We start from the raw sequence: 23,025 nt of genomic DNA, 5'->3' as shown, positions 1-23,025 counted from the left end.
GCTAGACAAGCTAGATGGTTGGATACTCTCAGTGAATTTGACTTTGAGATAAGGTACATCAAGGGCAAGGAGAACATGGTTGCAGATGCTTTAAGTAGGAGAGTGAAGGTGAATCATATTACAACAGTAAGTTCCTATGGGACATATTTGCAAGTGTAGATCTTACAGGTAGGGAAACATGGTGACCTGTACCAACAACTAAAGCAGAGATTGCAGTAATAGGGTGAAGGTGATAGGGATGAGGAGTATCACCTCACAACAGATGGCTTGGTCAGATTTGGGAACACGATTTATGTGTTGGACAACAATGAGCTCAAGAAGCTTATCTTGTGAGAGTTTCATGTCAATTTGTATTAAGGTATCTAAGGATATTAGAAGACTTTGACAGCAGTTAAGAAGTTTTGTCATTGGCCGAACTTGAAGAAAGAGCTGGCTGAGTTTGTTATTAGATGTTTGGATTGTCAGCAAGTAAAATCAAAGCGTAAGCATCCAGATGGTTTGTTACAATCGATTCTGATTCCAGAGTGGAAATGGGAGGTTATTTCCATGGATTTCATCATAGGTTTTATGAGGACATCGAAGCAGCATGATTCCATCATGGTTGTGGTTGACAGGTTAAATAAGGTATCTCACTTCATTGCAATTAAGTCTACTAATTCACCTACTAAGGTAGCTCAGATCTTCATCAGGGAGATTGTGAGGTTGCATGGTGTTCCCAAGAAGATTATATAAAACAAATATGATAAGTTCACTTCCATGTTTTAGAAGCAGTTGTTTACAGGTTTGGGGATAGAGTTAGCTTTAAGTACAACTTATAATTCGCAGATAGATGAACAGACAGAGAGGGTGAACATAATTCTTTAGGACATGTTGAGGATGTATTTCATGCATCAACGGAGGAAGTGGTAGGAGTATCTTCCACTGGTGGAGCTTGCATATAATAATGTGTATGGAGAATCCTTGAGAATGAGTCCATTTGAGGCTCTTTACAGGCAAACTTGTAATATTCCTATCAGTTGGAGTGATCTAGTGAAAAATGTGATAATTGGACCGGATATGTTGGCCGAGATGGAACAAGAAATGCAGGTTATTAAGAGGAATGTAAAGGAAACACAAGACAAGAAGAAGAGTTATGCAAATCACCATAGAGGGTTCAAGGAGTTTCAGGTAGGGAGCATGTGTACTTGCACATCAAGCCCAAGAGGAGCTCCTTGAGGATTAGATCATGTGTCAAGATGACACCTCAGTATTGTAGGACTTTTAAGATCCTTGAGAGGATTAGACTAGTGGCCTATAGACTTGCACTACCACCAATAGTGAAAGTCTACGATGTTTTCCATGTTTCATTGCTTAAGAGATATGTCCAGGATGTTGATCATGTGATGATTGGTTTGTATTTCAGGTGGGACCAGAGGGAGAATTCCATCCAAAAGCTCAGTGAATTTTGCAGTAGAAACAATTCATGCTCTGAAATCGAGAAATCAAGCAATTTAAAGTGCAGTGGAAGCAATTTGGGCTCGATGAAGCTATATGGGAGATGGTTGATCAGATGCAGGTTATGTATCCTTCTTTATGTGTTGCTTGATCAAATGAGTTTTATTTATGTGTTTGATATATGTGTTTTGGTTTGTGATTATATATGCATATGTGTACTGTATATACTACAATGGGTTGTCTTATAAATCTCTAATAAGTAGTATGTTGTAAATACTACATCGAGTTGCAATCTAAAGCTCTAATAAGTAGTATGGTGTTCATGGTTTCAACAATTTGGTAAATGTTGCATCGGGTTGTGTTATAAAGCTCCATGGGCAACATGTTTTGTTGGTTATAAGCATCATTGAACATTGAGGATGGTGTTCCCCTAAAGGGAAGGGGTTTGTAACAACCCCTGGTTAATTTTCCATGTAAATAAAACAAGGCCAAGGTCATGGGACATATATTCCAATTTGAATGTCGGGAAAACACTATAGTGGACATCACTTGTGATTAATTAATGGCTATGGAAAATTGGCAAAGGCAAAGTGGAAATAATTAGCATTTATTTATGAAAATAGGAGAAAAGGAAGGTGAAGAGACATAGATTTGCATGTAAGTGAAATTAGAGGAAAAGTGAAGAAAAATGAAGAAAATAGAGGCCTCAATGATAATAAAAAAAGGCTTTAGAGAAACAATCCATAGCTTTTGTTAGTTCAATTTTTGTCTCACTCATTCATTCTCTCATTCTCTCATAATCTTGTACACTTAGAGCATGCTTGGAGCATTCTAGTATTCACTTGGATTGGATAAAGAAAGCAAAGTAAAGCAAGGGAGCGCAAGAAGACAGTTGGATCAACAATTACAATAGGGAAACTTTGCAAGTAACAAGTTGAATGTATGATTCCCTTGTTGATCTTAGGATGCATGGTATATGCATGTGAGTCCTTGGTTATGTATTTTCATTGGCATGGAGATTTGCCTGGATTGATAGTGGTTTCAGCATTGCCCTACCATTTCATAGATAACCATAGTGTTGTGGGTTTTCCACTTGTTTTTCTGATTGGTGCTCAGGTTCTCGATGGTTGTGGGTTGGAACAAACGCTCTAGAAGCCCTCAAACAACTTAGGTTGAGTTACTAGTTCTTGGAGTCGTAGGTTGGGACAAATGATCTAGTGCCCTTGGTGGGTTGACTTATTAATCCCTGGAGTCACGATTGGAACAAACACTTTAGAGCCTTGAAAGGTTGTGGGTTGAGTTACTAGTTCCTAGAGCCCTTAACAGATTGGGTTGAGACCGGTCTAGTTGATGTTAGTGATTTATGGACCGTAGAGGTGGAATCACTGTGGATGAGGGTTGAGGTGGTTTGGCCTCTTAAATCCCAAGTTTGGTTTTGTTTTAGTTTATTCCATGAGATCCCACATTCATGCTTGGAATATGGAGAGGGGGTGATTAGCTGAAAGAGAAATTTGGTTCAGCCCAATATATGGTCAAGTGGTACGTGGAGGTCCCTGATTTGGTTGGCATTTTCATATGTTAATATAAGATGTTTTCCTATTATGATCTATGAGAATTTGTAGTGATTATGTTGGTGATATTATGGTTGATTTTCCATGGTTTCTATGTTGGTTATTTGTTGGTTATATGATGTTTTATATCCATGGATCTTGATATGTATTGATAAGTTATTGCTTGTTTGATGAATCCATGGACTAACAAGTGTTATTACAGCTACCTAGAGAGGGCTTATAGCCTTCTTGGTGATTCCCAGATGAATACTATCAGTTTATGATCAGATATGCATTCATGACCTGTAGCATGCATGTTTTCCATATGTTTGACGAAATGTTTGTTATGGATTAGGTGTTAGAAAAATATATATGACAGAGAAATGCAAGACATATAATATGCGGAAAAACACAAACACATAAAACCAGAGAGACACAAATATACATGGTTCACCCAGTTTGGGCTACTTCCACCTCGAACAGCGAGTCCTTCCTTTCTATTATCCAGCAAAATGAAGAGACACAACCTATAGCAGATCCGTTGTAATATCCTCTATTTTCTCTCACAGTCTCACCTATCTGTTTCTCGCTCTGAGAATACACATCTATCACACAGCCTCAATACAATTCCCTCATACAAAGAGAGGGGGTTGTCTTCTAGGGAAAAAAACCCTAAACTAAACATAAATTCTACTGTCAGATCATCCGCCTAATGAACGGCCCAGATTGACTAGAAATTATTATACTTTTACAAGGCAATTTTACATTTCTTTTTAGCTTCGAGGGCACTACCCCCAAAACCCCCGCACCCCCCCCCCCCACCCCCCCCCCGCGTGGAGGGGTGTACAATCTTCTTGGGTATACATCCAGCTAAAACAAAGACCTCTAAATAATCATGCTCCACACCCAACATTAGGCATGTCTAGGTCAAGTTATTGTTTCAAGTTTGAATGTTTGGCATGGTCTTCATGTTAACTATGATTCTGGAAAGTTATAGGCAATTTTGGGAAGTGGTCTGGAGGCTAGCTTGAAAAGTGGCTCAAATCTTGGAACTGCTAGCACTTAACTGGAGGATTTAGGTCATAATCACATGGAAGTAGGGTTTTGTATGTGGTTGGGGCCTCGTAAATGCACTCTTGCCTTGTTGTGCATGTGATTGGGATGCTAGGTCAGAGAAAAAAGGTTCCAGCTCAGAGATTGATCACCTCGGGTGGTTGTTCAGCTCTTGAATGATCTAGTCCCTATAGGATGTTGGTAAGTGTCGGTGTGTCGGCCCCACTTCCATAACTGGAACTTGGAGGTCAGGTCATGCCATAGTGACACTCGGCTCATGTTTACCCTCATGAGATTGTGAATTTGGGTAAATGTGGGAGGAGGTGTTACGCATGGGATAAATATTCCCTATACAAGGCTTATTTGGTGCTTTTGAGCACAACACAATCTATGAACTATAGAGACAATTACATAACCCTATACCCTAATGATTAACTTTAGAACATGTTGTATGCCCTAACAACCATCCATGGTGTAACAAATCTCAAAATGGTTACCATATATCACCTACATTCAAAATATCGCCTATGTAAAGAATCCATTCCCAAGGTTGTATGCATGGCACATGATCTTCAGAAGGAAATGGTATTTCCTAAGAACTTAAGCTTCATTAGTTAACCATGTACTAGGCCATAATAACCTAAAGTAATTCACAAAATCTCAATATCACCACCATATTTCTCTTGCACGCCAAATATTCCCTATGCATGCTTTGTGCAATGTCTTGGGGACCCACACATGGCCCAGCCATAGACAAAAATTTATGGCTGAATACCCTACCTTGCACAAGGCCCTATGCATTGCCTATAACCACCAATGTTAAATGGTATGGCCTAAGACCCTATATTTTATCCCTATATCATGGACTAATATGTAATAGCAAGGCCATGATCAACAACATTGTTTCCAACAATGACCATATGAATACTTAGCATAAACATGATGAAAATGTCTTGAATTTCCCCCTTAACCACATCATCCTTAATATTCAAAAATATTATTACTAAAAAACACAACAAAGGCCCCAAAAATATGAATATGCCCTTCCTAGCCACTCCCCTTGTTATTTCCTGGGAAAATAAAATAGAATTTTCTTAGACCAATATAATTTTTTGGCCAAAAAGATTTTGAAAGGTAGATCTATAGGGATTATATTGAGCAAATAATCCAAAATCACACTATATTCATTACAATCCACACCTAACATGTTTTTCCCAAGAATGTTTCACATGGTGTGTGTGTGTGTTTAGTCACTTATGGATGTCTCTTATGCATTCACACATATAAGTGACACACTTAACCTAAGTGATAAACATGTGCCCCAAGCACCATCCCTGATGTTGGAAATTTAAAAAGGCCATTGTTCCACACTTGTAGCTGAAAAATTCATTGTATATGGTTTATGTGATGCCTTGAGACCCCAAAGTTGCCTTGACCCCAAAAGAAAAACCTTATTTCCTAAGAGCCTATCATTTGAACTAAAATAATGGCTAAGACCATAAGGAACGTCCCTAGTGTGCCAAGCCTTAACATGGGCACCACATATTTCTCCCATACTAAAGAATCCCTATGCATTGGTTGTATGGTGGCATGAGGTTGCATGCATGGCTCATGAGCTCTAAAGATGGATGTAATGGCATAATACCTCAAATTTCACCCTCATAGCATACCATCACTCTTGAGAACCATCCCTAATCCATTGAATATTGAATGGTCAACATGAAAAATATTTAACAATCACATGGTATGTGGTATTGTCTAAGGGTCCACACATTTTGCATGAGCCCTAACACAAAATTTTGACCAAACACCTTACTTTTTCACCATGGATCATAACATGGGAATTAAGAACCATCCCTGGTGTAATTATCAAGGTCCTATCTTAACCTCCCTAATTCGGGCTACCTAGTAGTTAGTCAATTACTCTATGTGGTACTCTCTTTGAAATATTACCATTAGATAATAATAGAAAACCATTTAATGTAAAGGGTTCCATTTTATTAAATAAGGTGCACTATGTAGTTGTTGATAAATCTAGAGCCATCAAGTGTAGGTTATTTCTCTTAAATGATAATTGCTTGTGATGCAACTTTTTTGAGTCTTTTATTAGCTTCTTTCTTTCTATTGATTATTTTAATGTTTTCTATCATCAAACAACTGCCAAATCATAAAAAAGAATGAGAAAAGAGACACAAAGTGTAGGCTATCAACCAAGGCCAAAACCTATCCAACTTGAGAGGAAAACCCAAACGAATTATTCTTCTTATAGAGACTTCAAGTGACGAATTCCAAGACCAAGACCCTTGATTTATTAAATTATCCAAGACAAAGTCACAAAACCCTTTTTCACTACTTCTCCTTCTTACCGAAGCCAACACTGGTCAAACTGACTTTTAGCACTACTAATTTTGGCTACTCTGAAATTTCTGCCCTCTTCCACAACCCTGCAATTCTCGGCCTTCCTAAAAATTTTGTAATTTCACACGTGTGGGTTGATTGATGGAGCTTGATGGTATTTCCTTCTTCGCTTGACTTAAGGGCTTCTCCTTGTGACCTCTTCTATCTATAATGTTGGTTTAGTGACCTTCTTCTAGGCTTCTTCAATGTTTGGTGTAACCCTACTATAGAAACCATGATCCCCGTCACACGTGCAAGGAGAATAACCCCAAAATAGTGCCAAAAACACTTCAATTTCTTCTTCTTCTTTCTTCACCGGATAAGAGGCTTGTATTACTCCTTTTCTCACACTTTTTGTTCTATTTCATACCTTGATCGAATGGTATCTCAAGTGAGGTCGATTCCTCACTATATATAGTGATTTTATTATGAAATACACTGACTTGTGCAAGTGATTAGGCCAACATGATCTTCTAGAATTATCTCCATCTCCTTTTGAGGGCCGATTATAAGGAGTACTTGTGACATGGTCTTGGAGAGTTAACGAATCAAGCAAATTCTCTTTTTACAATATGTAACATGCCCAAATGGGCCTTCAATACATGACATTGACTCACTAGACTTGACGACTTGATGACCAAACCTAACAACTCACAATGGGAGTTTCATCTATAAAATTCCTTGAGCATGAAACCCATGACTCAAGCATTACAAAATAAATTTATTTTTCTTCTTTACATCAATTACATAAAATCATGATTACACATGTCATTATGAAGACCGGACCTAGTTACATATTTCAACACTCCCTCTTAACTAGGGAGGTATTCATAATCCATACAAGGTACTTGTACATTCTCAATATGAAGAATTCTCACATGAAGAGTTGGATTGGTAACCCATATGTTTAGCACCATATCAACCAACATTGTCACATAGCAAGGCCTTGACTAACAACTCTATCTCCCCAGAAGATTAGAGCAAAATATTGGCGAGACCAATGATTTATAGACACCCTCATCATTTTCTCTCTTGGAACATACCCCACTCGAGTTCTCTTTGAGTATGTTCCATCAGGACTATTCTTATCTTGGATTCCTAGTCCTCAAAGAATATCAGTCCTCTACAACTACTCTTACCTTGGATTCCCTAACACATCATCAAGGAGTATCGGATGCTAGATTCTTACCCAATCCTCCATTCTATCTTCCAAGTGAAGACAATAATGATGTGCCTATCTCTCCCTCTTAACTAGGGAGGATATACCCATTCCTATAAAAAGGAATGTACCAAGCTCCCTCTTAATTAGGGACTTGACCAAGCTCCCTCTTAATTAGGGACTTGACCAAGCTCCCTCTTAACTAGGGACTCGCTTCCAACAACTCTTTAGGTGTAGATCATGGGTCAACCAACTACTTGAAGAGCTCCTCCTTTTGATGTCATGAAACTTAATTTTCTTTATTCAAGAGTCTTCATCCTTTTGGGACTTCTTCATAAGGAATTGACCATCCATCACTTTCATCCATGAATCATGTCAGTCATGTCATCCTTTCTTTCATTTGAAAGTGATCCATTAGTCCATATCTAGCCTTAACTTCATGCCTTGATACCTTCCTTGCATCATGTTTCCTTTAGGACCTTTCATTCTAACACATGAGTGTCAGTTGTAGATGACATCTTTAGCTCTTCCTTTGGTATCCCTGCATTATCCCATCCATATATTATTTTAAAAATCAAGAATTAACGTTAAATCAAACTTAACTTTATGATGGTATTTTCATCATGACATTTGTTTATTGTCACATCAACATTCTGCACACATATTGACACATCTCCCAAAAAGATATTACATGTCAAGGGCCATCTTCCTTTCCAGAATTCATCGGAGTCTTCATAGCTCTTCCCTAGAGATGTTATGATCAATTCTTCTAGATCATCAAATGTCGATTTCATTTTTCTATGTGACCATAGTTCCATTTTTTAATGATATTTTCTTACTTTCTTCACATATTTCATCACAAGAACTTCCATCCATAGTTCCTTCATTTTTGTCAACCACCTCATATTCCATATGAGGCTTTATAATGTTGATTTTATCATAGTCAATATGTGAACCATGCCTTCATGCATCCTTCGAAAGGAGGAGATCCTTTTCTTTTGATTATGCTCATGAGGTAGAGCATTTATCCATGTTATCTGCAACTATATGACATGAATCAATTTTATCAAATACAAACATACATACCTCATATTTTCCTTTTGGTCATCTAGACTTCCTTTTGTAGTGTCCTTGATTGAAATAAATTCAATCCCTTGACCTGCTTTACTTCTTTTGACATCATAGCATCATCCCATGATCCCATACAAGTTGGAATTCCCAACGATACACTTGCGTCTTCTAGTAGGTTAACCTTTTGATGAAGATTCCAATGGAGGATCTTGATCATCCTCATCCTACAAATGCTCCTTTTGAATGATTTATGATGATCTCTATACTAAATGACTTTAATTTTCCCATAAGTAATACTTATGCTTCTAATGAGGCTACCAAGAGCTACATCCTTCTATAGGTTACAACCATAGACTTCTATTTCAATTATATTTCATGCTTCTTTATGATGATGTCACGAGCTCTTTCCTTCAATCATATGATTCTATGATGCCATCACCTAACATGATTCATCCTATCACACTTCTAATGATTCCTACCATGATAGTTATAGTTAAAAAAAAAATATTGAAATAGAAACTTGAAAATAACTAGGTGAGGAAGACTATCTCAATCATAGTAGAGATCTTCCACTTCCTCCTTCTTGGATTTCTTATTTTCAGCCTCTTCCACTTCTCCAATGACATGGGATTCTTCCCTTCCTCTTTTGTTGTTGTCCTTATTAATATTATGACAATCTCTCTTATAGTGCCCATATTATTCACATCCATAGCATTTAACCTTTGCCATATTCTTCTTTCTTTTATGAGGACCAAATTTCCCAAACTTCCCTTTTCTCTTTTCTATGGCAGCATATGCTTGATTTTTCTCATTTGATCCTACATCAGATTTTGCGTTCAACCTAGTTTCTTTTATTTTGCATAGTGACCATAGTTGATTGAATGGAGTAGCTTCCTTTTTCCCATAGATACTTGATGTGAATTTTCCCCATTCCTCTGGTAATGCATTGAGCACTATGGTATTCATTTCTCTGTCAAACATTATCTCTCCCAATTCCTGTAGTTGATCTCTTATTTCTAATACCTTCATAAAGTATGAGTATATTCCTTCTTCCTTTAAATTCTTCATCTTGTAGAGTTCTTGCCTTGACGATATCACTTCTCCTGCGGTGCTTACGGAGAATAATTCTACAAGTTTGTCATATATTTCATTTGATGTTTCTAATTTAGATACATAGGGAATAAGGGGATCCTTGATGGATTATATGAGAATCCTTTGAGCCCTTACTTCCTCTTTCATATATCTTGAAAGTGCTTGAGCATATTTTTTTGGAGGTTTGGTGATTGAGCCCTTAACATGTTCCATGAACTCATTTTCTATGAGGTTCAGATCTGTCCTTTACTTCCATGCTAGAAAGTTTGAAGCCCCAACTAGTTTGTTACTTTCCTTGCCAAAAGGCATTTTGACAGATTCAAATGTAGACATAAATATACTTACTTGTGAAGATGCTCCTTCAACCTATTGTCTTCTCTATTTTGATGGTGATATGGGTAACATAAAACTTCTCCTTGATGGAGACGCTTTTCTTCAAAAGTGATTCTTGACTCCAAAGAGAGGGTGATCACCTTATATCTTTTGATGATGATGAAACCATTCTTGATCTTGCTTCCCTTGGAAGAGTAAAATTTGATATTATATGTTATTTTTATTTGAGTAGAGATCATAATCTTTTGAGGTGTCCTTAGTTGTGATGATGTGATGAGCGAGGATCCCAAAAATTCTTCTAGTGTAGGCTTCTCCTTTGATCGATCTATGGTTTTGACACTTCCTTCAAAGTAGCCTTTATCTTCAATTGCCTTGGAGATGAGAGTATCTTCTTGATTATTTGATTCCCTTAATATCATTCTATAACCTTGATCCTTGAGAGCTTGAGTTTCCCTTGTTGAGTTACCCTTCTTTGACTTGTTACCTTAGCTCTGATACCATGTTGATAAATCTGGGGGCAGCAAGTGTAGGTGATTTTTCTTAAATGATAACTTCTTATGATGAAACTTTTCTTAGTCTTTTATTAGCTTCTTTATTTCACTTTATTATGCTAATGTTTTCTATCATAAAACAACTACCAAATCATAAATAATCATGACACAAGAGACACAAAATGTAGGTGATCAACCAGGGCTAAAACCTCTCCAACTTGAGAGGAAAACCCAAACGAATTCTTCTTCTTATAGAGACTTCAAGAGAGGAATTCCAATACCAATACCCTTGACTTATCAACTTCTCCCAAGCCAAGTCACAAGACCATTTTTCACTACTTCTCCTTCTTACTCAAGTTAACACTGGTCAAACTGACTTCTAGCATTGCTAATTTCGGCTACTCTGAAATTTAGGCCCTCGTTCACAGTCCTGCAATTATCAGCCTTCTTGAAACTTCTGTAATTTCACATGTGTGGGCTGATTGATGGAGCTTGATGGTATTTTCCTTCTTCACTTGACTTGAGGGCTTTTGCTTGTGACCTCATCTAGCTATAATGTTGGTTTAGTGACCTTATCCTATGCTTCTTCAATGGTTGGTGTAACCCTACTGCAGAAAGCCTAATCCCTTTCACACATGTGAGGAGAATAACCTAAAAACAGTGCCAAAAACACTTTAGTTTCTTCTGCTTCTTTCTTCGTTGGCTGAGAGGCTTGTATTAGTTCTTTTCTCACACTTCTTGTTGTATTTCAGACCTTGATTGAATGGTATCTCAAGTGAGGTTGATTCTTCACTATATATAGTGATATGCCCATTAAATAAGTCAACTTGTGCAAGTGAGTAGGTCGACATGCTCTTCTAGAATGATCTCCATCTCTTTTTAAGGGTCGACTAGAAGGAGTACTTGTGACAAGGCCTTGGAGAGTTAATGAATCCAACAAATTCTCTTTTTACAATATGCAACATGCCCAGATGGGCCTTCAGTACATGACATTGACTCACTAGAATTTATGACTTGATGACCAAACCTAACAGCTCACAATGGGAGCTTCACTTATAAAATTCCTTGAGCATGAAACCCATGACTCAATTACATCAAATCATGATTACACATGTCATTATGAAGACCAAACCTAGTTACATATTTCAAAAGTAATTAGTACTCATTACTTATGGGACCACAAGTATTTGTGGTTTTGTTATTGAGAATCTATTTAAAGAGCTAGGAGGCTATGGGATTTTTCTTCGACTATTTGTTGTATTTGGATATTTGCGTAGTGAAATGTCACTCCACCTTAATAGGAAAGTGAACATTACTTTCTTTCTTCTTATTATCATGATTTAGCGGTATATTTCACATATTTCACCTTATTTTTATCTTATATATGATTTTATGCATTTATAATCTATGTATTCCTAGTTTGAGTTTCAAGTCTAAGGGTTAAGGAACACAAGTGGTATTAGAGCTCTTTCTTGAGCTAAGAAACCTATGAATTTTAACAATTTCTTAGGCTAGAGACATGTTCCAACTGTTGAGAAATGGCAACAAGAAATTCCAGTTTAATTTTTCCTTGAATTAAAATCGAATTCTATTCTCACAACAACTTGTAAATAGTTAATTAAGTTTAATTAACTTAATAGCTTAGGAATTTCAAGTTGGAAGTCTTTTTGTATTCATGTATATGTTCTCTCTAAGTTTTAGGCGTCCAATATGAGTTTAAATTGAGTTGGAAATTAGATCACTCAGTTTATAGAGTTAAGTTAAGTTAAGTTAGTTCCAAACTCTTTGACGAACTAATAGAGAGTTAACAGTTAGCTGGTGCAGTAGTGCATCCACAAGTGTCACTCTAGTTAACTGAAGATTCCCTTATGAGAAACTCATGCATTTCAGTTCAGAGAAAGACCCAGTTGAGACTAGAGTGCAGGGACAGTGTATTATCAATTGTATTATTTACTAGAGTGTAAATATAATGCATGCATCAGAGATTGATCCTATGTTTGGATTGCGTAGTTTTGGAAGCATGAATTCCCTTTAAATACGGTATATTCATCCTAGGAATTACGCAAGATATTAGGGGCTTGGAGAGATGCAAAATTGGCTAAGTGTTGGCCAAGAGCTAGCTTGTGAGCTGAGAGAATTGAGCATACTTGTGCGGAATTGTTCTAGTGAGAACAAGCATTGTATCTTCGCTCATATTTCTGATATATGCAATACAGATAGTGGGGTTTTGAGCAGCGACTTTCCCTAGATACATCTTGTGTTTTGTGGCATTGATTTGTCTTCTTCTTGTTCATATTATTTTCATCAATATATTGGCTTCTGTTGGTTGAAATTAGAATTAGATTCTTGTCATTTGCTTTAGTACATTGCATGAGCTTGTGAATCTACAAGATTTTCTACATGATATCGAAGTTGAAGACAATATAATAGAGGAGATCTTGAAGTTTTGAGTTTTGGGTTATAGGTGAAATTCGAATTTGCAATACATACTTCAAGATTGGCAGATGGCATTCTATGTTTTGTGGCTCGAGTATGCCTTGGAATGCAGCTCGAATTTTATAGCCTGGAGGAACAGAATGGAGGTTGTGTTAGAGGATAATGGCTTGAAGGAATTCATTGATAAAAAAAATCCTAAGCCAACAGCATCAGATGCACAAAATTTGGCCAAATAGAAGAAGTGTGTGGTGAAGGCAAGGCGGATAATCCTTGAGGAGTTCGAGACCACATTGTCTCAGGTCTCCATGGCAAGGAAACTCTATATGTTATGTGGAAAGAATTGACAGACTTGTATCATAACAACAATGACCAAAGGAAATAGGCACTGAAGGACAAACTTCGAAAAATCAAAATGGAGAAAGGCAAGACCATTCCAAAATACTTGACCAAGTTCACTCAATGTCATGATGAACTTGGAAATGTTGGAATCACGGTTGTCGAGGATGATATGGTGAGTCTTGCTCTTCTAGGACTCCTAAAGAGTTGGCATAGTTATCAAGACTCTGTCAATGGTCGATAGAAGCTGTCGGATTGGGAACGACTATGGTCGGATTTGATGCAGGAGGAGATGAGGAGGAACACTAGGGATGACTCTTCATCAAAGACTGATGATGAAGACAACTATGCCTTAGCAATTAAGGTGAAGAAGGGGAAAGGGAAAGCTTCCCATTCCAATTCAGATTCTTATTATGGAGGTAAGAAGAAATACATGACAAAAGTTAAGTGTTTTCATTGTCACGAGCTATGTCATTTTGCTACAAATTGTCCACTCAAGAAGTCCAAGAAGAAGTCCTCAGGAGGAGCGGTGGGTGAGGCTTTAGCCTCTCAATTCAAATTATACTTTTCCCTCATTGCATGCATGGTGTCATTAATGATGGGAAGTGTATGGTACTTAGACAATGAAGCTTCATTCCACATGGATAGCAACAAAGATTTATTCAGTGAACTGGAGGAGAAAGATCTCCAAATGCATATCGAGATGGGTGACAACGAAAAGTATAGTGTTACTGGATTGAGCATGATAACTTTTCAGAGGGAGCATGGAGCTCCACTCACCTTGAAGAATGTTAAGTATGTCCCCGGGCTGAAGAATAACTTGGTATATGTTGCCATGCTTGAGGATAGAGGCGATGATGTGATCTTCTTGAAAGGAAAGGTGTTCCTTCAACACATAGCCATGGGTCAAGTAAAGAAGATAGGGATTCGAGTGAAGAATACCTATAGGCTGGAGATAGAGGAGTGTATTGATTTGAGCACAAAAGAAGAAAGGGTGCAGAGCCGAGACGTTGGTGAGTTGTGGCACAGATGATTGGGCAACTTGCATCATGGGGCTTTGAAGATATTGCAGCAGATCTCTACCTGTCTTCCCAAAGGTAAGCTTGAGAAAGTTGATACATGCAAAGGGGTGTAAGCTGGGAAAATACACCAAGTCTTCCTTTCATGACAGAGACATTCGCCAGAGGCTATTCTAGAGCGAGTCCATTCAGATGTGTGTGGACCATTCTCCACAACCAAACACAAGTATTATGTTATATTTGTTGATGATTATTCTTGTAAATATTGGATAATTGTCATGCAGAAAAAGGATCAAACTTTCACAAAGTTTTGTGAGTTTAAATTATTGGTGGAGAAAGAGTCGGGCAAGAAGGTTAAATCTCTATGGAGTGATAACGGTGGTGAGTATGTCTCAAATGAGTTTAAGAACTTATGTGCAGCGGAAGGGATTAAACGGGAATTGACAGCACTCCATAACCCTCAGCAGAATGTGGTAGCTGAGAGGAAGAACAGAAGCATGGTAGGGGCAGCAAGGGTGATGTTGCATGATCAGGGCCTACCACTACACTTGTGGGCTGAGGCATGCAACACAACGGTTTATGTTTAGAACCGTAGCCCACATTGGATACTTGAGATGAAGACACCAGAGGAGGCTTATTCCAGTAAGAGGCTAGATGTTGGTCACTTCAGGATTTTTGGGTCATCAGTATATTTCCATGTGACCACAGATGCATGGAAGAAGCTTGAGCTAACATCAGAGTTGGGGATATTTGTGGGGAACACTAATACACCTCACAACTATCAGGGGTACTTACTAACCAAAAGGATGACAGTGGTTCATAAGGATGTCAGATTCGATGAGGAGAACGCCATGTGAGTTTGCCTTGAGAGGGAGCTTGAGCTACATGATGATGAGGAGCTTTTAGATCCTAAGGTTGAGGAGCCTCAAATTTATGTGGAGCAGCCACATGCAAAGGATCTAGGAGTGGAGACATCCACTCAGGTAGACTCTTCCAGAGAGGGAAGAAAGTGCGCCAAAGAAGCTGACAAATTTTTGGATGATGCACGGGAGAATGTGGGAGCACCCACTTCTTAGCGCAGGAAGATGAGCTCACCTGAGAGGTACACTAGATACATGGATCTTATGGGCGAATGTGTTGTGACAGAGCCATCTTCCTTTAAGGAAGAAGTGCAGCAGCTGATTTGGGTTGATGCCATGGTGGAGGAGTATGACTCCATAGTTCGTAACAGTATATGGGATGTGGTCCCAAGACTGAAGGAAAAGTTAGTGGTGAGCTCATGTTGGCTTTACAATGTAAAGCAAGCTACAAATGGTAGTGTGGAGAAGCATAAGGCTAGATTTGTGGCCCGTGGCTTTTTTGTAGGTAGAGGGGATTGACTATGATGAGACCTTTGCTCTTGTTGTAAGGTACTCGTCAATGAGATATATATTGTCACTATCAGCACAGATGGGTTGGAAGATACATTAGATGTATGTGAAGACAACCTTCCTTAATGGCATGATTGAGGAAGAGGTGTACATAGAGTAGCCTAAAGGTTTTGAGACCTTTGACCATGAGTCGCATGTGTGTCAGCTCAAGAGATCATTGTATGGGCTGAAGCAAGCACCCCGTGCTTGGTACACCAGGATAGATAGCTACTTCACTGGGTTGGGCTTCACAAAGAGTGAAGTGGATGAAAACCTATAGCACATAGTGGTGGAAGTTAAATTTTTTATCATTGTACTTTATGTTGATGATCTCATACTGAAAATTAATGATGAGTTGATCAAGTCTTGCAAGGAGGACCTTGCAAGAGAGTTTGAGGTGAAAGACATGGGGCTCATGCATTACTTTCTTAGCATGTAGGTATGGTAGGGAGATGGGGAGTTGTTTGTGTCTCAGGGAAAGTATGCCAACGAGATACTCAGGAGATTTTGCATGGAGAGAAACAAACCCATGGACACTCCTTTAGCAAGTGACTAGACGAAGGGGGATGCTACTTCGGGAGAAGTAGTGGAAGCTACTATTTATAGGCAGCTTGTGGTTTCACTCATGTACTTGGTGAACAAATGATCATATATGTGCTATGAAGTTAACCAGCTTAGTCAAGTGATGGTTAGGCCTACCAAGTTGTATTGGAAGGCGGCAAAGCATTTGTAAAATACCTCAGCGGAACTTCTCAGTATGGATTATGGTACAGACGGACAGAGGGAGTGAAGCTTCAAGGCTTCACCAATGCAGATTAGGTAGGGAGTCCATTCGAAAAGAAGAGCACATCACAAGGGATCTTTAGTATTGGGTCAGCGACAATTTCTTGGTACAATAGGAAACAAAAATCGGTTGCACTCAGTTCGGCAAAGGTAGAGCACATGGTTGTGAGTCAGGAAACATGTGAGGCCATCTAGATGAGGAAGATCATGGTTGGTTTTTTTCGTCAGCAAATGGATCCAACTGTGGTTTACTATGATAATCAAAGTTGTATCAAACTCTCTAAAAATCTAGTTTTCATGATCAGTCCAAGCATATTGATATACGATATCATCATCTCAGAGATTGTGTATTGAGGAAGATTATGTTGTTAGAGTACATTCCCACGGAGGAGAAAGATGCTGAAATTTTGACAAAGACATTGTCAAAATGTAAATTTGAGTTTCACAGAGATAGGATCGGGATAGCTGATAATCCCTTTCTTGTTGAGAGGGAGTGTTGAGAAATGGCAACAAGAAATTCAAGTTTAATTTTTCCTTGAATTAAACTAAGAATTAAAATCGAATTATACTCTCATAACAACTTGTAAATAGTTAATTAAGTTTAATTAACTTAATTATCTTAGGAATACCGAGTTGGAAGTCTTTCTGTAGTCATGTATATGTTCTCCCTAAGTTTTAGGGGTCCAATATGAGTTAAAATTGAGTTGTAAATTAGATCACTCAGTTTACTGAGTTAAGTTCAGTTAAATTAGTTCCAAATTGTTTAAGTAACTAATAGAGAGTTAATAGTTAGTTGGTGCACTAGTGCATCCACAAGTGTCACTCTAGTTAACTGAAGATTCCCTCATGAGAAACTCATGCATGTCAGTTCAGAGAAAGACCCAGTTGAGACTAGAGTGCAGGGATAGTGTACTATCAGTTGTATTATTTACTGGAGTGTAAATATCATGCATGCATCAAAGATTGATCCTATGTTTGGATTGCGCAATTTTGGAAGCATGAATTCCCTTTAAATATGGTATATTCATCCTAGGAATTATGCAAGATATTAGGGGCTTGGAGAGCTGCAAAATTGGCTAAGTGTTGGCCAAGAGCTAGCTTGTGAGCTGAGAGAGTTGAGCATACTTGTGCGGAATTGTTCTAGTGAGAACAAGCTTTGTATCTTCACTCATATTTCTGATATATGCAATACAGATAGCAGGGTTTTGAGTAGTGGCTTTCCCTAAATACATCTTGTGTTATGTGCCATTGATTTGACTTCTTCTTGTTCATATTGTTTTCATCGATCTATTGGCTTCCGCTGATTGAAAGTAGAAGTAGATTCTTGTCTTGTGCTTTAGTACATTGCATGATCTTGTGAATCTACAGGATTTTCTATAGTAACATCTAAAAATAACGCAAATATTTATCATTCGTTGGGGAGGCCTGCATTTAGGGCAGATTGCACATAAAATACAAGTCACATCACCTAGTTGGACACCCTTGTAACATCTATTGGAGCCCCTTCAAGTAGTACAACAATATGTGACACATGTATACATAATTCTCTTCTATATACACTAGAGTATGTCAGAATCCCTTTAGGCTCACCTAAACTAGTGTTATAGAAACATATGGTTGTCTTACTGCTATAGTACACTGAAAAAAATAGTCGGGGAGATCGCTCACGCATATGAGGGAATCAAGTAATGCAATTAAGGGTACAATCTATCTTGACTTAGTGTCATGCAATAGTAAGTTAAGTACTATTATTGGAAACACTTTGGTATGTTAGAAAATATAGTATTCAACACTCCTTTGTCCTTAGAGCCATGAAAACGTTAGCCTCTGTAATATGATAGTGAAATTCCTATGTCTTTGCATCTATAGGGAATCCAGGAATTTTTTTTAGTACATGAATATTTAATTGGAAGTAATACTTCCACTAGCATAAAAAAGAAAAATAAATAAAAAGGGTCTTGTTAGCACCATTTTGGGAGACATATCTCAAAATATTCCTTGTTTTGTGTTGATTGTGTGGGTACACCTCTTTCATATCCTTTTTTTATGGAACATCCATTGAATTGTTTGTGATATCTCTTAAATGGCTCTTCTTTACCTCCTATTTGTATTGAGATAAGTCAATGATATCACTTTAGCAATCTCTTTATGGGTTTCATGGCCCATACTCACAACAAGGAAATAAATGAGGAATTTCACACTAAGTACCTGAAGCTTTCAAACTCACTTGATCAACATTGGGGAGCGATTCATAACTAGAGTGCTAAAATATCCTCACAAGTTTCCCAACAAATGTCCCATCAACATTCCAACCAAAAGGAAGAGCTCAAAGAATAGTTAGGTTTTCTATTGTCCTCAAGAAAGGACAATGGGCCAGAATCCTACATGGATCCACCACAAGGGAATCTTCAGAAGTCAACAAGTTGCACTCTAATACATTCTTATTTGGTAAACATATTCATAAGACACCATTCATGATCACAATTCATAGCATTACTTTCCAAATGTGGACATGAATAAGTGTGATGGTTCTAGCCCATTAGGTTGGGTTACCCAAATGAAACACTATTTCTCTCTCCATGGAATTACTAATGACCTACATAAACTTAAACTAGGTATCTTATATTTGGATTTAGAATATTGACAATGGTGGTATTGGTAGAAAAACCTTATGGAGGTTACACCACTTAGACCCAATTTGAGAAGGCCATAAACTTTAGTTTTTCCATCCATAAACTTCAACTTGTACAACCATGTACCTTAGCTTATGCATCCATGAATTTCAACTTCTATTGTCAAAAACTTTATAATTTGTTGAGCACCTTAGATACATCTAAGACATTAACCATTTTATGTTTTTACTTGGATCTAATTCAAATTGTACCTCCATATTAAGGGGTGTTTGCTTTGCGAAATCTTTCAAGGATATATGAGGGAAATTGATTTCAACTTGGTTTTTCCCATACCATTTTATGCTCATTAGTGTTTTTCCTTAGAGGTCAATTTTTCATGTCTCCTGCCCTCTATTAATGTGTTTTCATGTCACACATCAAATGGAATGATTCTAAAATAACAACCTTTTGGCCAATCCTAATTTTATTCATGCAAGATAAACAAGGATGGCTTCTCCTAGAGAAAAGAAAATACATTAGAAATAAAGAAATTGTTCTTGTTTATCTTCTCATTTGATGGCCCTATTTCTTAGATTCATCCATCATTTACCATAATAAAAAAAGAATATCATATGCGAGAGATATCACTATTTTCTCCGACATATCTCCATTATTTCTCCTTTTGTTATTTCATTTATTTGTTTTCCATTTTCACGACTAAGTATTGTTTTATGAGGAATTACCTTACCTCCCCTTCTCCCTTTTTACTTAGTTATTTTCCAAGTCATGTGGAAGAATTCCCTCATTTCATATCCCTCTACACACTCCTTTCTCTACACATCCATACTTAACCATTCTCAAGGATGTGGAGAAGGTTTTGCATACTACATCCTCCACACAACCCTAAATTCCAAACTAACATTTTCCTCCACAAACCTTTTATTACTTGGTCAATTTTACCCTCATTTACTTTTGCTCTTCACACTTATCTTATTGTCCAATTTTATTGCACCTTGCTTTTGCACTATTAATATTTTTCACACCACTTTTATCCTAAGTACCCATGACATATCTCCTTATGACATGTGGCAACCAATTGAACATATCATAGGGTGTCACTTGGAAGGCAGTGATTGGACACTAATGACTAGGAAATGACTCGATATAATGATTGGACAATGAGAAGGAAATAAAAAAATACCTCATGCGTGAGCTGATTAAAATCCCATGACTCTTTATACTTCACACAAAAGTAATATGAAGAGCCCATTTCTTTATAAACGAGTATTGGATCCAGCATGCACTAAGAGGGATCAAATCTCTTCAGTTGATATATATATATATATATATATATATATATATATATATATATATATATATATATAGTGTGTGTGTGTGTGTGTGTGTGTGTAATTTTTCATTGTATAAATTGTATTTTGGAATGCTATATAAAGTACATAAATTGCAAGTCCAAAAAATCATTGTTGGATTTCATCAACAACAACAAAAAAATTGACAAAAAAAAATATACCTAAAAAATTATCAAAATGTAAAATTATGAGACTACTTGAATTGTTTTAACCATAATTTTTGTTTTCTTTTGCAATTGCTTTATATGATATATACATATTTTTTTAAAACAAAATATTATATATACATAGTTGACATTAAAATATTTTACATAATATGTGCAGTGAGACATTTTATCTATGGACTATATTGTCCACATTAAAATGAATTTTTTTGTTATTATTATATTTTTAAGTATACACCAATATCACTTAATCCTAAACATTAAAAGGAACATGAGCTGAAGGGTTTGGAATATGCAAGAGAACTTCTAAATCACATGGCAAGTTAGATCTGATAACCTGAACACTTGTTAAGTGTACGTATCTATCCACGCAAGGCCTTGATTCCTCACATGAGTTAAACAAGAGGGAGGGGAGAGACCCCCTTCTATAGAAATGTTGTTTCAGGATACAAGAGAAACAATGTGGGACCGGTGGGATCCATCAAAAAACATGGAAGAAAAGAATAAAACCCACTATTGGGAGCCCATTGGTAAGTAAGAACACAAGGATAATGCCTTCCAAGGGCTAAAAAAAAGCCAAAGTTCATGATCCCTAATAATAAGCTGGAAAATTACTGACAGTACATGGAGAATCGTGCCTTAATCTACAAATTTATTGGTATTTTTCCATTAGAACAAGATCTGATAAAATGGATCCAGATTAAATGGCCACATTGAATTGAAGTTGGGAGGTCAAGGTTTTTTTTTTTACGACAATATTTACAAATATGGAAGACAAATGCAGGGTCTTTGAAAATGGCCCCTATTTTTATTATAATTTTGGGCTCTTCATGTGATTTTGGGAGGAATGTTACAATCTGGATTATGAGAAATTCATGGCAACACCAATTTGGGATCTGCTTGTTCTAGCTGCCAATTGATTTTTGGTATCCAAAAATCTTAAAGACTATTGGTAATGTGATTAGAAATTTTGTAAAAGTTGTTGAATCCACCAAAAGAGGTCATTATACCTCATATGCATGAATTTGTGTTTACATGAATATAACGGAACCCCTACCTGACTCGATTGAACTAGAATATCATGATGAAATCTTGCAACAACCCCTAAACTATAAACATGTGTTGTTTTGATGTCACTGTTGCCCTCAATATGGCCATATATTCAGAGGTTTCCCTTTGAATATAGCAGATCAACAAGTGTGAGAGGAGAAATAACCTACGGAAAAATTTAATCAAGAGGAGGAGGGCTTCCAAAAGGTGGTAAAGCAGAGAAAAAACCATAGAAATCTGGTGGATCAAGTTGCAAATCAGAAATTTCAACCGAAGGGCAATAAATTTGAAATCTCGGCTACTATAGGGGAAGGTCTCAATGGGTATGAGTCATTAGCACAAGAAGTGGAGAAACACATCCCTCCAAACCAAAACCCCAAGCCAAAGGGGAAAGAAAATGATGAGACAAATGATTTGGGACCTGACACAAACACTAAAGAAGTAGAGAATATGGATATTGATAATATGGTTGATGACCTGAGAAAGGCGGAACAAGTGTTACAAATACTACTGTTATAATGGAGATATCTAGATCCTTGATTCATTCCACAATATTAGAAGTGATTGTATCAAGAAGTATTTCAAATAATCTATGGTTAGTAGGCCCAATAAATCCCTAATACAAATCCCTCAAACAACGTAGCAACTCCAGTTACAACAAGTAACCCAGAATCGACCCCACAACCTAAGAATAGTAGGAAGCGATAGAGACCTCAACAACAGAGGTAAGAAGAGATACCTCAAGGAGAAATTGGTAAAATATCATCTATAAATTCTAATGTTACAAGAAACAAAAATATTAGAAGATCAAATTTGAAGTATTCTCTCTAAAAATGGTTCGAAATATGAAATGTTGGAACTTGATGCAAAAAGAAGTACTGGAGGATTAGAAATTTTATGGAATCTAATAGAAACAGTTTTTTATTCCAAGATAGCCTATCGAAAAGATTTTTCGGGGAGATTTAGATACATAGGCATAAGGGAATTAGTATCTCTCATAGTTGTTTACGCCCCCCACACCCCAGGGGAGAAAGAAGTATTCCTGAGAGATCTGAGGGAAGTCAGAGATCACCACGATGATGAACTATGGATTCTCGATGGGGACTTCACTTTAATAACATCCTTGGATAAGAATAAAGGGGCCTCCAAAGACTAGATCCAAAAATATATATTTTCAAAGATTTGATCAAAGGTCTCAAATTAGTAGATATAGAAACAAACAATGGGATATTCACCTGGAATAATTGACACAAAGGCAATAATAAA

Source organism: Pinus tabuliformis, chromosome 9 (assembly GCF_031772625.1).
Source record: "Pinus tabuliformis cultivar Carrire ecotype Pingquan chromosome 9, CPIR1, whole genome shotgun sequence".
Classification (NCBI taxonomy): domain Eukaryota; kingdom Viridiplantae; phylum Streptophyta; class Pinopsida; order Pinales; family Pinaceae; genus Pinus; species Pinus tabuliformis.
The sequence above is the reverse complement of the archived record's forward strand: the minus strand, read 5'-3'. Positions refer to the sequence as shown.